The sequence below is a fragment of the Filicampus tigris genome, chromosome 10 (assembly GCF_054856515.1).
Source record: "Filicampus tigris isolate MCC_2025a chromosome 10, RoL_Ftig_1.0, whole genome shotgun sequence".
In the NCBI taxonomy this organism is placed as follows: Eukaryota; Metazoa; Chordata; class Actinopteri; order Syngnathiformes; family Syngnathidae; genus Filicampus; species Filicampus tigris.
The window spans coordinates 6,880,784-6,897,396 of NC_141226.1; positions in this window are offsets into that span (position 1 = coordinate 6,880,784).

Here is a 16,613-nt window from a genome sequence, read left to right on the forward strand (position 1 = left end):
GCTGATATATGCTGCCCTCTTCTGGGTAAACGAAGAAAAAGTAGGCCTACTGTATGCGCACCATCCTTTTTTAGTATGTCCCAGAATAGAAAGACTAGTCCTGTAAATTGGCATGTCTTGCACTTGAGGATAACTTACAGTGATCCACATGTAAGTGGTTCTAGATTCTAGTGTCTCTGTAGCAAGAGCACCGGATAGGACACATTGATATTGTAGATGAGAAAAAAACAGATATATAATTTTTTTAATTAATGTAAATGTCTTGAGAGAGAGACACATATCAAGCAGATACCCATTACATTTTAAAATCTATATGTTTTCACACATAACTTAGTGCCCTTGGTTCCATTGAAAGGTGTTATGTAAATTCTAGCTATTATTGTTATTGGTTTTATCAGCTACTGAATTTTTATTTCGCCCATCCACTAAATGGAACGATTTACCTGAGTAATAGAGATTGCTGGCTTCAGCCTAGAACTCAGAAGTAGTCCAGAGCGGGATGGAATTTATCAGCTTCATTTGAAGTTATTGTGTGTATATATGTTTCTATTATTCACAGGTGAAGAAGATACCTAAAAAGAAGTATAAAAACTTCAAAGAAACTTGCATCTTAAAAGTCTGTTTCCATGTTATTTGTAGAAACGTTTTACGGATTTACTACTAAGAATGTCATGCAGACAATATTTACCACTTGGCCACTGGCTCAAACAATGACGTATGGTGTGATCTGATGTATCTTGACCTTGGAGTTCACCTTTAATTTATTTGGGTGTTGTTTTGGGCTCTTTTATTACCATTTGTTTTGTCCGTAGGTTAAATTTGGCATCCATTTCTCTACTGCGGCCATGTCCAGTGAGGTTGGCTAACCCAGAGAAAGTAAGTTTACATTTGAAATACTAGTAAACTGGTTGGCTTAAAAACACCAATTCATGAAAGAAGCAAACTTGGATTCTTTTAAATCAACATCTTCAGTAGTTACAATTATGGAAAATTATTCTGCAGAATATCTTTGAATAACCATAACATACTTTATTTGATAGTTTCGACCATTAAGTAATAATTAGGCATTTTCAGTTAAGTGGATTTAATTCTCAGTCAATTTCACTTAAAATTCTGTTTACATCTAATGAGTCCATCAAATACTGTAATTTTACAAAATATCTATTTATGTCTGATTAAACCAAGATGGACATAAGGGATGTCACAATATCAGCAATATCATATATATGTGTTACAGTCACCTTGCAGGGTGAATCAATCCAATCTGTTAATTGTTCCACGTACAACTCTGAAGATAACAGAGACGAGTGTAAACACCACAACGCGAGCTTTACTTAATATTAGATCTCTGTCTTACAAATCATTCCTAGTTAATGACTATAATTTGTTTTTGACAGACACATGGTTAACAGAAGACGCAAGTGCTACTGTTCTCAATGAAACAGCACCTCCAAATTTTATTTTTATGAGCAAATGTCGAAATGGGAAGAAAGGAGGAGAAGAAGCTGCCTTATTCAAAGATTCATTCCAGTATAAAGAGATTTCATTTGGTGATTCTATTTCTTTTGAATATCTCAGTTTTATTTTAAAGGGTGTTGGAAAAATTATCATTTGAATCATTTACAGAGCTCCAGGATACTGTGCAAGTTTTATTGATGGTTTTTCTGAATTACTATCAGTTGTCTCTCCTGATTTCAACCATTTTATCTGAATCGGGGATTTCAACATTCACACTGACAATATGAAGGATGGCAATGCCAAAGAATTTTCCTTTATATTGGACACAAGAACCGACTCACATTCATGGTCACACTCTGGATTTGGTTATCTCAAAAGGGGTTGATATTACTTCTGTTGTGGTTACTGACTTGGCCTTATCGGACCATTTTTGTATTTTGTTTGATGTACCCATCACTCAGAATATTCTTCCCTCTTGGTAAAGAAGAGGTACATTAACGAGGGAACATGTACCGGTACTCAATTTATGGAGACCATAGCTTTGTCACCAACAGTGAGTGTAGTGTCAGTTAATGGACTCCTGGTTCATTTCCATTGGAAAATCTTGAATATAATGGATGCTGTCGCACCAATAAGAGTCAAAAGCACTTTCTCCAAACATAAATCACACTGTTGAAAGACCAGTATGGTATAAACCAGACAAGACAATGTAGAAAAGCTGAACGAAAGTCAAAACTTCAAATTCACTTTGAGTTATACAACAAAGCCTGCATAAGTTTAATAATGAACTGTGCACGGCCAGACAGATCCATCTATCTGAAATGATCAACAGGAATGTCAACAACTCTAGCACTCTGTTTGTTATGATAGATAAACTTCCGAATCCTCCTAAGCAGATAAGCCTAGAACTCCTCTCCACTGAGAAATGCAACAAATTTGCCAACTTCTTTAGCGAGAAAATCAAAACCATTCGACAACCAATTTACACTACGCAGAAAAACAGGAAAACTAACCTGTGTCTGAAAGAACTTGAATGTTATGTCACAATTTAATATGGCTGATTTAAAAATCTTAGAAGAAACAGTTCACCATTTGAAATCAACAACATGCACTCTGGGCGTGATACTATCTGACAGTAGAAAGTGATGTCCTACAAATAGTCAATAGCTCACTGGCATCAGGCATTTTTCCAAAGTCACTAAAGATAACTGCCATTAAGCAACTCCTAAAGAAAATGACTCTTGATGCCTCTATGATGATCAACTATAGACCTGTTTCTAACCTCTCTTTTATATCCAAGGTTATTGAGAAGGTCGTATTTAACCATCTTAGTGAATTCCTGAATAAATGTGAAACTCTTGATAAATTTCAGTCAGGCTTCCGACCACATCACAGCACTGGTCAAAGTGTTAAATGACATAAGGCTGAAGACTGATTCTGGTCAAGTATCAGTTCTGGTTCTGCTGGACCTCAGTGCTGCGTTTGATACTGTAGATCACATAATCCTGTTGGATAGGCTGGAAACTATGTTGGTCTTGCTGGAACAGTCCTTCATTGGTTTAGGTCCTATTTAGAAGGCCGGAGTTGTTTTGTCACAATTGGCATTTATGAATCTGATCGATTGGCCGTGACCTGTGTTGTTCCCCAGGAGTAAGTTCTTCTCTATTGTTCAATTTGTATATGCTCCCACTAGGTCAAATAATACAGAATTAAACATTAATGATCACAGCTATGCAGATGATACACAACTTTATGTGTCCATGCCACCAGACGACTGTAGCCCGACGGACTTACTGTGTCTGTGCCTGGAGCAAATAAGCTCCTGGATGAGAGAGAATTTTCTCCAACTAAATGAAGACAAAACTGAAATTATGCTGTTTATCAGTAAAGAGAAAAGGGTCAACATTAGTAAACGTCTTGAGATTCTTAAAACCACCGACCAAGTCCTTAGCCTTGGAGTGATAATAGACTAAAATCTGACTTTCAACAGCCTCATCAAAGCTGTCACCAAATCATCTTTTTATCATTTGAAAAAAAATCAACAGAATTCAAAGTTTTCTCTCCCAGAAAGACCAGGAGAAACTCTTCCATGCGTTCATCTCTAGTGGACTGGATGACTGTATTGGCCTTTTCACAGAAAAGGGCATTAAACAGCTGCAGCTCATCCAGAACATTGCTGCTAGAGTTTTAACTAGGACTAAGAGATCTGAAAACATCACACTAGTTTAAAGTCTCTACACTAGCTTCCTGTCACTTACAGAATAGTTTTTAAAACTGTACTGATTGTTTACAAATCCTAGAGCGGTTTAGGCCCATAATAAATCTATTATATGTTTGTCATGGTTTGCGTAGAGGAGGACCCAAATGCAGGGAGACAGGAGGCAAAAAAATGAAGTGCAGTCGAAGTATTTAATTAAAAGAAAACAAAAAGGCCAACAAGGCACTAGAATAACTCCAAAATAACAGGTATTCAAAAGGAAACTAAACAAACAAACAAACACTAGGACAGAACTTGAGTTGACTTTGACAACAGACTAATGACTAATAACAACGACCCGACACGGGAAAGAAAGCGGGGAACTAAATACAGACAAATTGACGAAACAACGAGGAACACCTGCACAAGACACAGAGGGTAGGAGGGAGCAGATTGGCTAACACCAGGGACCGGGATGACAAGCACAGGTGGACTCAATAACTTAACAAGAGACAGACAAAGGAACACAAGGAAAAACATGAAACTAAAAGTTCAAAACCCAAACTCAAAAGACAGAATATGACAGTGTTCAAAGAATATAAACTCAGCAGGGCCTCAGATCCAAAGACTCAGGTCAGCTAGTCCAGACCAGAGTCCAGCCTAAACATGGGGAGGCAGCATTTAGCTGTTAAGCTGCAAAAAAGTGGAACAAACTCCCAGTGGGGATTAAACTTTAAACAAACGTAGACACTTTTAAATCCAGGTTAAAAACATTTCTGTTCTCATGTGCCTAAGCATGAAATCTGCACATTTTCTTTTATTTTGCTTATCTCGCTTTTAATCATTTTAATCAAATTATTTTGCATGATTTAAATTTTTGGAATTCTTGATGTTTGATTTCAGCAATGCTTTTGTTATTTTATGTAAAGCACTTTCAAATAAACTTGTCTTGTCTAATAAACAATGTTTACGTACTTCATTTTCAAACGTATTATTATAATAATGGCCATATGCTAAAAATAGCTTGCTTTCTTGCTTTTTCTTTACTTGCAAATACAAGTCCATAAACTGCCATTATGCGGAAAAATGCTATGATTTTAGCATTGGGCCTTCAAGTACAGTCACGTTTGAACGAGCTTGCCAGTCAAAAATGTTTATAGCACATTGGCAGTTCCACGCTTCCGTAAAAACCCACATCGATTTAGTAAAAAAAGACAACACCAAAATGACTCATGGACTGGTCTGATTAAACCAAGATGGAACAGTCTTTGGCCTTGCTTCAATTCAGTAAGTGTGGAGGAAACATGGCACCGCATCACCTGCCCACTGCCATCAGTGAATCAAGCATGGTACAGGCAGTTTCGTGCTGTGGGAATGATTTTTCTTTTTAGGCTGAAAGAATACTGGTCAGAGTTGAGTGGAGTGTAACAAGGTGTAGAGGTATCCTCGAAGAAAACACTATTTTGATGGTGAAACAAGTGAGTTGGGTACACATTTCTTGATTTATTTATGTTGGCTAAATCTAATGCACTGTCTTCCTGACTTGGGCCTCTTTTTTTCTAGTTTACTATTAATTATTCTTTCTTTGCTACAGCTACACAAATATATTTTCAGTCTTCAAAAATAGGGTATTGCTGTATTCTATTTTCTGTCTGTGGTGAAAATATTTTTATGGTGTAACTGTGAGATGTACGGTAATGGCACAATAATCTGCAGGTCCAAAAAAAGATAAAGAAAAGGAAAACAAAACAAAATCCAACAAAAACTATTTTCAGTGCCACACACACACACACACACACACAATTAGCCATGTTCATTTGTACCTGCTTCCTGGATGTGCATGCATCCCTATGACTTTCATGAATGTAAAATGATTGAAAAATTCACAGAAACTAATCCACCAAATTTCTCTACTGGTAAAAAAAAATCGATTTTTTTATTCACTAAAATAAGAATGTAGAAGATTTTTGAATTTTTCATCACAACCTCACAGGAACATTGCCCGGAGTATGTAGTGACTTTCAAAGGTTATGTTGTTTGGTCTGATTTATCTGTGCTGCAGATTCCTGCCATGATCCGCCCTCAGGTTGGCCTCTTTTATTCCCCCTGGCAGGGCTGCATTTCCTCAGACAGACAGCCAACCCCATCAAGACAACGTTGAATATCATTTTTATTCCTAGTGAGAACATTTAATTAGATCAAAGTAGGAGTTATCATATATTTTATCCACTGCTGAGGTTGACAAGGACTGGAGCTGACTTTTTAAACATATGCTGCGTGGTTTCATTAAAGTTTTATGGACAGCATCAATGATATTAGAGTATTGCAAACGCAATGGAAGGTGTTGGCTGTATAACAGCACCAGAAGTGATAGTTGCTTTCAGGCTTTGCCATAGAAGTCCTTATTTAACACTAGGCTTTCCTAAACATATGTTCATTTAATGAACCTCAGGTTTATATACAGCATCAATGATATTAGCGTACTGTATTGTAAAAGCAATGGAAGGTATTGGTTGCATTATACCACAAATGACAATTGTTTTGAAGCTTTGCAGTATTCAAATTGATTTCAATCAATAAAAGAGGAAAATAAGTTTGAAAATATTGCCTATAACGACACATTCTTCTTTCCAGGCACGGAAGTTCCGTAATAAAAGTTACATTCTGAGAAGAGAAAAGTGCAGATGATCCGCTTGATCACATCATCATTGGGCAAGACGTGTATTTAGGTATGAATTCATGCATGTCTCATCATTTTAGTCACCTAGCTTACTTAACCACCCAGCTTGTATTCTATGATTTCCAAACACAACAGGTTAAAATGTTCAATACATACAGTAGATGTACGTCTAAAGATTTTTTTTTTCAGTTGATCAATGATGTATGTGTTTAATAGCCCGCAATGCAAAAACGGTTGGAGTCCACTTTGCTCGAGTACATATCTTGGCAGGCAACTCCTCACCTAATGATAAACCATCCACACAGAGGTAGCATTCTTGGCTCAGGGATGCACTATACATGAGTAGCCTGCTGATGGAAACGTCTGAATAGAGACAAATTATCTTATGACACCCAGAGGAGCGCTTCCAGTTCCTGCAGCAACACCTAAATGCTATATTGCCATGTGTATCGTCTTTTGTTTCATAGGTTTCAAAGAAACTTAGTGGAAAACTTCTTATACACAAAAGAATATGTCTTCTGCCTCTGGCCGTGTTTTGCTAAGATGACAGAAATGTTTTTTTCGAAAAATACAGCCAGTGATTTAGTATCAAAGGAACGCCCTTTTTGAAAACCAATGATTCAGATTTTAAACTGGCATTTGAGTACACTGTACATACGCACAGATGGACGGCCGTACCGAAAGACAAACAGACAGATATTTTAATCATCCTTATAAGAGGAAATTAGATGAGGAAAGTAGTGGCCACGTTGAGGACATAAAGATACAGTACATACCCTGTTTTGGGAATTTGCAGTATAATCCTTCATGATCATATCAAAGTTTACTTGAAGTTCGGAAAGGGCTGTATGTGAAAGCCTGTTTATCGCTCTCGTTGTAAAATATATATATATATATATATATATATATGTATATATATATATATATATATATATATACATATTTTTTTTTTTTGCTGCAGGGTTTTGTATGTGTGCATGTGCATAACACATTCCTCTAAATCTTTTCAAATGATTGTGTGGAGTCACAAATTTGCCACAGGGAAGGAAACATCAGCTGCAGTGTTGCTGGCAAACCATGGTTTCAAATACTTTGCATGGATGTCTGTGCCACATTACTAAATAGTTCTCTGTTTTAATGTGGAAATAATTAATAAGTATTGTTTGATAAATCTTGTTAAATAAAGTTGCATTCATGAGGGAATAAAACAAAATGACGTGGGTGGACATCTGGATCTTTGAGCATCTTTTCAAAGTCTCCTAAGCATGTTTGTTAATGGTGCTTATCAAAAGAGTAGTGTATCAAATTATCGGCCAGTTGCGCCAAGTACTAAACCCCTTCTGCCTGTGAATCCCAACTTTCTAAGCACCCATTTAATATTTTTTTGTCTCTATTCCTGCCTTGATTTTATTGACAGATCCCTTTATCATGCTCGGCAGTAGGTATCAAAAAAAGCAGCTGGGGTCTATATTTTCCACCACAGCAACAGTGGGGAACTAATGACAGTAATATAAGAAAATGATTGGAGACAGATAGGATATAAAATCTACAGTCGGAAAGTCTGCTTAATGCATTAAATTGAGAATATACATATGATAACATCTGTTTGGACCGGAAAATAAAACATTTTACTGAATGTAGAAGAAAAGGGCAGTAGTAGTCTAATCAGAGCAGAGGTTGTATCAAGAGTTGTAGCAAGTTCTGCCTTTTCGAAGATAATTAATGCTATATGTTCGCTGATTAAATGTTACAAAGTAATACAACAAAGTAGGGATGTCACGATATCCACGTCACAATCCCGAAATGAACCTCACGATACGGTAATTATCATGATATTGTGGGGAGGTTGGTCATATATAAAAGGGTCACGATATTGTAAAAAAAAAAAAAAAAGAGCTCATTTGAAAGAAAATCACTATATTCTGTTTTTGTACATATTAACAGCACTCACTTGCTAATGCACACACACATTGTGAATCCGGTCAGTTTGGGGGAACTCAAATGTGTTATGTTGCCCCTCATCTGGCGATTCGCGTGGGTTTTAAAGCGGAAGTCAACCCAAACATATTTTTTTAAGAATATGTTCTATGCAGGCCCACTAGTAGCATTCTGATTAATAATGTGTTTGTGGAATATGAGTTAGGCAACGAAATCCACTCGTTTTTAGCCATCTCCGGGGGCAGCCATTTTGTCACTTCTGTTGACTGAAAATTACATGACAGTGGCAGGGGGACTCAGCTTTAGAAAACAGGTCAGTCGTGATTGGTCGTTATCTGAGCCCTTAGGGTCTATGATGTCATTTTCAGTCGATAGAAGTGACAAAATGGCCGCCCCCTGAGATGGCTAAAAAAGGGTGGATTTTGCTGCTTAACTCACATTTCATATTAATCATATTACCTTGTTTCAACTAGTGGGCCTGCATAGAACATATTCTTGAAAAAGGTATATTTGGGTTGACTTTCACTTTAAATATAGATGGCATCAAAATGCAGATGACAAATCAAACTGCACTAATAAACTAACCACTAGAGGGTGCTGGAACTGCACAAATAGAAAACAACTTGAGCTTTGCTATTTGCTGCTATTAATATCGTGACATGACGACGACGATATATTGTGACAATTTCAATATTGCGATATCATGATATTGCCCATATTGTGACATCCTTACAACAAAGCAGTCATATCTGCAATTGAGACTGTGCAGGTGTACTTAATAAAAATGCCTGTGAGTATAGTAGGATATATCCCAATTAAAACATGCAACGTTATAGAACTTCTAGGGCAGGTGTTTTCAAGTGTGGTTCAAGTACCAGGCTTGCAGTAAGTAGACTCCCTCTAGGGGTATGTGAAAGAATCACTACCGAAAAACAGTTCAGTTATATCTAACTTTTAAGTTCTATACATTGGTATGTAATATTTAAGAACAGTTTGTTTAATGTTTATTTAGATACAATTTTTATTTAGATTTTGATGAGAAATACAGTTTAATTGATTCGTTAAATATTTCAGTGCCATTTTTTGATGTCCGTTATATAATATTTAAAAAGTACATACAGTAATGTTACAGTGACACAATAATCTTAAATAAAACCTCATTTTAATTGTTGATGAACACTGACACCTATTATGCTACTGTATTTTATTATTATTATTTTATTTTTGAATACGAGTCATTGCCCAGCCATATGAGATCGTTACCTGTGTAATGAACATATTTGTGAGGGTGTTTCCGCCTCGCATGCTTATATCTCACTCCATGAAGTAAAACTTAACTAAGATATCTCAAATAAATATTTCAAATCGAGGCAAACGTGATGTTCTTAGTCTGCCAAGATATTTCTTCTTACCAGACATTTTTATATAATTTCAATTGCTTCCAGCATTTCCACACCTTAAAGGGACGGTGGGGCCGGGATGGCCATGTTTTCACTAACAAGTTCATTTTCTATATTTTTGGATCAGGAAAATTAAAAAAGTTGCCATTTTCTATTTTATCCATTCATTTTGGAGAAATTAGGAAATAAAAGAAAAACTGATGTCATTTTTACATGCAAACCTATTATATAAGTGCCAATGTAAGCTCACCCAAGTGTTCCTTTAAATTCTCAAATTAATTGAACTTATTGTGATTTTGTTACTGGTTATAAGTAATTTTGGCTCAAAATAAGGAATACCATAAAACTATAGGTGTAGGTAGTCTAAATACCCCAGTTTTAAGACATAGTTTTTTTAGTGGTAGTTTTTCAGGCTATCCATGCTTACTTGTTTTAAGAAATCTCAAGTCAAATTTTTATTTTCATTTGGCTGATAACTTTGCTTAAGAGAATGTATATATTCCTGATTTCGATACTTGTCCCCACCCCTCAACCGCATACACGTTTTAAAGCCCATTTCTTGCAGCGTTGCTGATATACTGTATGCAATTTATTATTAAGATAGTTACGAGTTACTTCCAGCAGGTGGCAGCAGATACACAAATACAGCACACACAGTTAGGGCCACTTTTTACTTCAACATATTAAATATTACATATACCAACCGCACTATTGGCACCACTTGCATTTTACATCAAAACCAAAATTCAAATCTGTATCAAATAATCTGCCTTTCCAAAAATAATGTTTTTTTTTTTTTTTTAATTAAATCAGAGAGCAACATGTTCATTAGGGTTGTGCTTGAACTACCTGTATGCTACATCATACTGAGAACCGTTCCTTATAGTTTTTATTTACTCATGCGTGCATTTAATTGAGGTAATGACATTTTAAAAACGACTTATGATGGAAAGCAGTTCTACACCCAGAAACACTGCAACTACAATTCTAAATAATGATTACCTTTCACATGGTGTCAATCAAAAATGACCTTTATCACCTTTGCATAGCCAACATTTTAGATCAGTGGTTCTGAATACAGCACAAGAGTTGTAGATGCTCCTCTTTTTGGGCCTATTGAATGCAAGCGGTCATTATGTTACCCTTGTTTCTTTACATCTTTGTAAAAGACGCAAATTATGTTGTAGTTTATTGGATCTCATTAGTTTGTAGAGATGCATCTATAATGTTGTGGCTGGTTGGAAAATACTGCACTAACATACTGGGCGTTTGAACGAAATGATTTAGTATCAATTATTGAAAAGAAACAGAGCAGAACAATGTCACTCCATTACTGATTGTCCTAGATTACAGAATGACACAGTTTTTCCACATGGCTGAAATTCATAATTTGCAGTGAAACCTGAGTAACCTATTTAAATATTGAATGGCCATGGTGTGCCTATTTCGCTTATACTTCTGCTTATACTTCTGTGCTCCTTAACTCATATAACTTATTATATTGGGTGTAAATAGAGACTATACTGTATTATAGTCCCATATTTCACAAAAAATGAGTAATAAGTCAAACATTTTTAAATAATGTTTGTGTTCCTCTTCGCATGGTAGAAATATGAAGTCTTTTTGTGTCTTGCACTTCTTGCCATTTGGCTTCAGTGTGTTGAAGCTGGCATATGCCCACACGCTTACTGCTTATGGAAGGCTCTGTGAGCTCTATTTTCGTGACCGGTGCTGCACTTGGCGTGACTCTGCAAGGAAGTAGGTTAGGTTAGGTTTGTAAAATTGAAAACATACACAAGCCGGTGTATTTATAAAAGGGCAGTTTGCGCCATTGTGGCCGTGAATACAGCCGATTCGTCGAAAGCGGTTTCGAAAGCGGCTTCTTTCATTCTCTTTAAATGTGGCGCAATAACAGTCTCGCATGGAGACATCTCTGAGAGGAAAGCGTTCCATGTGTGACTGGTGTGTGGCAACAGATTACGTAAGCGGGCACATTCATTAGATCCTGAATGATCTGGTGATCACAGCTGGTGACTTACAGTAAATATGTCTGCGGACCTTATGTTCTTGCCCCACCATTGTTCGTGTGTCTGCCCCCCATAGCTGCATGCCAACCAGTGGGATGATTTAAACGTATAATAATGATGACAATAACACTAACAATGCATTTAATGGATTGATTTCTACAGTGATTCAGAAGGTTCAATTCACGCTGCTGTCATATTTATGAATGAAATACATCATTTACGTGGAGCTCCGAATCTATCTGCCTGTGCCCCGATAAAATTCACCGAATATCGTAGACGTGGTCCCAGCAGGCGTATCGTTTGGACAACTTTCTGAAAAGGGATAAAGTCCAGTTCACCACTGAGACCAGGAAACTTGGTGGCTCTTAAAGTATAAATCCACTAAGACTACATCTGTCTGAGTTTTTAGTCTTCTTTAGTCTTTGGTCTATAACGTCCCCTTATGGACTCAGGAATTAGTTTTGTACCGTGGGCTTTTAGAATTGTACTGCAAGAATGTTTATATTGCAGTGCCATAAGGTATAGAGAGTTCCCAGTCCTTATATCTTGTTTGTGCTCGGCAAGTCTAAATTTAAGTTTGTGCTTAGTTCTACCAATGTAGAAGCAGCCGCAAAGGCTTTCGAGTCTGTAGACAATTTAGCTGGTGTTGCAGTTGATCAATGAATTTATATTAGTGCTGTCAAATGATTAAAATGTTTTAACTAATTAATCACAACATCATCCATAATTAATCACAATTAATCGTATTTTTTGAATACAATTTTTAACAAAGCTTGGAACTTGAATAAAATCTTGGAATTAATATGGAAAAAATGTGAAAGTATATTTTGATTCAAAGACTGTTCTAATGGCTTTCTTTGATCCTGAAATATGATTATTTTCCTGGAAAATACAACTGCTGAACGATACACTAAAGACGTACAACTAATATGGTATTTGAATTTGGCTTTGCAAAGTGTGCAAATTATTTTCGATGTCTTCAATGAGCCATCGAGCAACTTATTAAAGGAAAACTACGTAAAAGTCCAGCTTTGTGAGAGTGACTCTCCTTTAAGTTTGGCTCGAAATTGAGCAGAGGGACGCTGCCGCAGGAAGTAAATACAACAGAATTAACTGAGTTAATTTTTTAATGCGTTATAAGATTGAAATTAATCTCCATAGTTAATGCTTTAACTTTGACAACCCTAATTTAAAATCATATTTTTTATTTAATCCGTTCATAAAAAAGTTAGTGGTCTTTATGGTGTCGGAGTGTGTGCAGTTCATGTACTAAGCCAAGTCTTTTTTTGTAAAGGAGGAAGGTAACTCTTGACCAGTTAATTGTGTCACTTGATCAATGCGTGTAAATCCAGCCTTCATTCACTGTCATCCTACTAAATCTGTCCTGGTGCAAACGCAAGCCTGATCGGGGTTTTCCAATACAAACCATACTGTGGCAAAATAAATGAATTGTCCCGGTTGCTAAAAACCTCGCTTATAGTTACCCAGGCACCCCTGACTCAGAAGTAGCTTTAGTGAAACTGAAAGGCCTTCCGGGTGTCCTCCTAGGCTTAGTCTAGCGACCACAATCTCATTCTTTCGGCCATTACCCCCAGGTCATAACCAGCAGTATTGGAATGTTAATTGACTGGTAAATTGTAAGCTCTATCTTCCTACTCAGCTCTTTCATCTCCACAGCGGACTTGTGCAGGGCTGCCAATTACATTGACACTGCGCTTACTTGTCTATCTTTTAACTGGGAACAAAACTCTGAGAACTCTTTCATTTCCTGTCAAAAGGACCTGAAAAAAAGGAAGTGTCTGATTGGGTGTTTAGGATCCCTGAAAGATTATTTATTGATGATGAAAAATCAATATGGCTTGCCAATTATATGCTGACTACCAACTCAAGATCATGTGATTAAAAAAATAAAAGCATCATATAATGGTATAAGACTCGAGTGACTGCTGTACTCCAGCATGTAGCGTTACGGTATTAGGGTGTTCCCTGGACATCGACTAATTTAGCACCTGAGGCAAAAAAAAAAAAATACTTGACTGTTCCATCTCAGTGTAGGTGAGTCAGTCACTCAAACGCTTCCCTGAATCACAAACCCATTTTCACAAATGTTACTGAAACTCATGAAAGGATACTTGTAAACTAACAGTACAACAAACACTAGTACATCAAAGTATTCACAATATACAGTGCATATTGAGTTTAATATGCAGTCCTGTGCACTAATAGCGTTAGACAGAACATATTTACTTACAGGTTAAACCTTGTGAAGTTCACCATCCTTTACCCTGTAAGATACAGTATACATTATACAACAATATCAATGATAAATACGTTACCTTTACTTTATCTCTGTAAACTTTAAAAACATCTAGTCCAAAGTTTAGACTTGTGACACGAGTATTTTCCAGCCAACTTCCTCTCTCATTTACTCATCCTCATGGGACACCCACTGGGGGTTGTTAAGAATTAAAATGATACACCGTATGTATCAAGTCAACGATGAGTCGTTGTGGGGGTTTCTGTGCATGAAGGTGCTCCCTGTAGCAGCATTAGTGAAACAGTGAAACAATCTTTAACCCAACAACAAAACAAGTTTCGAAAATGTTGCGATGGTTGTATACTCTGACTCGACTAACAACAACAAAAATGTTTTTTTATACAAAACTAACTCATTATGAAGTTGGCGACGGCATGTTCTTATTCAATCAATGTTGGACACAATACTATTCATTTAGCCTATAGCTGCTAAATGTACAGTGTCCACAAAACTGTCAAGTCATTAAACACCTCAATTATAGACATGAAAAGAATGTTGCCCTTTATTCTCATTTGCTCATTTCTCATTGGCGGTGAACCATTCCTCAGGGATCACTGTTGTTTATGACAGCAACGTCATTGTACAGGAGGGCCTTTGCAACTGCATCCGAAGTTTCTCTATTTTCTGTCATCATTTTAGCACTCATTTGAGCACACCTAACAAATCAAGTTGATAAAATCTAAATTCAAGCGACAGACTTTTCACATTGAGAGGGACACCCCATGAAACCTTCACCCAAGGCATAAAATCTGCTCTTATTTTTCCATTCACTTCACTGGAAAATAAACAATGTGATATGACAGGCTAACATACAATTTGTCTCTGTGATTTTATGAATGTATAATTTGCTATAACGTCATTGTTGTTTGTTTGTCTCTGCTGATGAGCTGTATAGACTGACACAACAATGAAAACACATGCACACTCGCACGCACACGCACACACACAGAATTCCCTCCTAAGTCTCCAGCTGCAGCAACAACATTACCTCGGATATGATCACCCTGCTCGTAGCAATGGACCAGCTTGGTTCCCTGGAAGCCAGGCAAAACAGATAAATAAAACTACAGTCCGGACACTATCTTCTGGCCTCACATCTTTGCTATTATGTATCTTTGCTTTTTTTCTGTGAAGAAAGCAGCAGGTGGACCGGGTGGACAGCTAAACAATTTTTATTTTGGGGGCTTTTGTGAATTGCAGAAGCTGGGCTTCTGAGCCTGCTGTTCCTGATGTGAAGCCTTTGGGATTTTGATGTTTTTCTAATAAGAAGGCCATTTTCATTCATTTAGATTGGTCAATAATGTGACAAAAATAACACCTATGACCAATAGTATATTGTGAGGTGTGGCAATACTACTTCCATTTCATCGTTGTGCAGAAGCCGGTGTAATTGTTGCCTCTATTTAACATGTGTGTTTTGTTTTTGTTTTTTTAGACGAGTGAAAACAGTGAGGTTCACTGGATTAAGTTTGCTTGTTTGTTTAATATGAATCGATTGGAGAAGGACCTTCGATCGTGTGTCATGGAGGTACCAGTAAGTCTCCTGTTCATTTAAGGGAATACAAAACATATTTATTTCAAGAATATGTTCTATGCAGGCCCATTAGTTGAAACAAGGCATTCTGATGAATATTACGTTTATGGAATAAGAGTTAATCCATCCGTTTTTAGTCATCTGTGGGGGTGGCCAATGACCAATCACAGCTCACCTGTTTTTTTAAGCTGAGCCATGATTGGCCATTATTTGAGCCCTCAGGGCATCTGTGATGTCATTTTCAGGAAAAAATGCCCCACAGAGATGTCTTAAAAGGGGGTGGATATTGCTGTTTAACTCATATTCCTCAAACGCAATATTAATCAGAATGTCGTCTTTCAACTAGTGGGCCTGCTGGGAACATATTCTTGAAAAAAAAAATCTGTTTGGGTTGATTTTCTTCTTTAAAGTATTTCTTAAAGCCAACATTAATGTCCTATTCTCTTCCACAGGTTATCAACTGTTGCCGCTATTTGGCTTGTCTCTGTAGCCATGGCTTTGCCCAAGGTCACCTACATCAACTTTAATGGTGGTTGCACATGGTCAGTAGGCCGAGATGAGTGGCTGTTCTTTCTGGTCCCGGCCTTCCTCGTCTATTACGTTGGCCCTCTTCTTTGTATTGCCCTCAATTGTGGCCTGATCATCTCCCACCTCCATGGCTACAGGGGGTCTTTAGCTGCACACAGGCGTAACAAAAAGGCTACTGCTCTACTAATTGCTTCAACTCTAGTTTTTGCTGTGAGCTGGTTGCCGTACTATACACTTGAGTTTGTTAATGTTATGTCTCCTTGTATTAGTTCGGTAGCTTCTCCCCACACTAGATTTACCCATGAGTTTTTCTCATCTTTATCTCCATCATATTTGTCCGGCATATTTGCTTGTTTGTTTAATATGACTCGATTGGAGAAGGACCTTCGATCGTGTGTCATGGAGGTACCAGTAAGTCTCCTGTTCATTTAAGGGAATACAAAACATATTTATTTCAAGAATATGTTCTATGCAGGCCCATTAGTTGAAACAAGGCATTCTGATGAATATTACGTTTATGGAATAAGAGTTAAT